Raw genomic sequence first — 1,103 nt, forward strand, 5'->3', positions numbered from 1 at the left:
ACAAACATATCCTCGGGTGAGGCAACTGCTATATCGTATATGGCTGACCTGGACCCATTATACTTATGTGGCACCATTCTTTACATTGTGGGGTCACCCCTTCCCTGTCAGCCCTATCGCGGAAGGTCCGTGTTGAGCTCATGGCTGTACCCTGGCACATAATAAATGCTCAGTAAATGTTGGTGGAATGAGCGAATGAGCGAAGTACCAAGACACCCTGGGATGGTTGGGTCTTGGTGGGCAGTCCAGCGGCCCCTGGTTCAGGACTTCTCTTTTGCCGTAGAACCTGGTGAGTCTATGTCCCGAAAGAGCCTTCCTTCGTCCCACACCAGAGGATCCCAAACATCTCCACCAGCATCTTTCCCTTGTTAGACACGCGAAGGGAAAGGTGTTCCTCTCGAAGAGAAAGCAGGAAGAGAGAGAACGCCTCGTCTTAACCTCCAGAGACAAATGGAAGGCGAAACACCCATGCCCACGCGGCTCATGCTCCTGGGAGAGGGACACAGTAACGCGGCATCTGGAAAAAACCCCAGTTCAAGCCAAATTTGTGTCAACCAACTCCTCTGTCAGTCTGTGTGTTCCTGCTAATGAAGTATTGAGCAAGATGACAGTTCCGGCCCTAACTGCTTTGGCTCAGTGGATAGAGCATTGGCCTGCGGACTGAAAGGTCTCAGGTTCGATTTCGATTCCGGTCAAGGGCATGTACCTTGGTTGCGGGCACATCCCCAGTAGGGGGTGTGCAGGAGGCAGCTGATCGATGTTTCTCTCTCATCGATGTTTTTTTTTTTTTTAAATATATTTTATTGATTTTTTACAGAGAGGAATGGAGAGAGATAGAGAGTTAGAAACATCGATGAGAGAGAAACATTGATCAGCTGCCTCCTGCACATCTCCTACTGGGGATATGCCTGCAACCAAGGTACATGCCCTTGACCGGAATCGAAACTGGGACCTTTTCGTTCCGCAGCAAACGCTCTAGCCACTGAGCCAAACCGGGTTCCGGCACTCTCATCGATGTGTTTAACTCTCTATCCCTCTCCCTTCTACTCTGCAAAAAATAACAAAAAATATTTTTAAAAAAAAGATGACAGTTCCCGCCCAGT

This window comes from Myotis lucifugus, unplaced genomic scaffold (assembly GCF_000147115.1).
Source record: "Myotis lucifugus unplaced genomic scaffold, Myoluc2.0 scaffold_221, whole genome shotgun sequence".
In the NCBI taxonomy this organism is placed as follows: Eukaryota; Metazoa; Chordata; class Mammalia; order Chiroptera; family Vespertilionidae; genus Myotis; species Myotis lucifugus.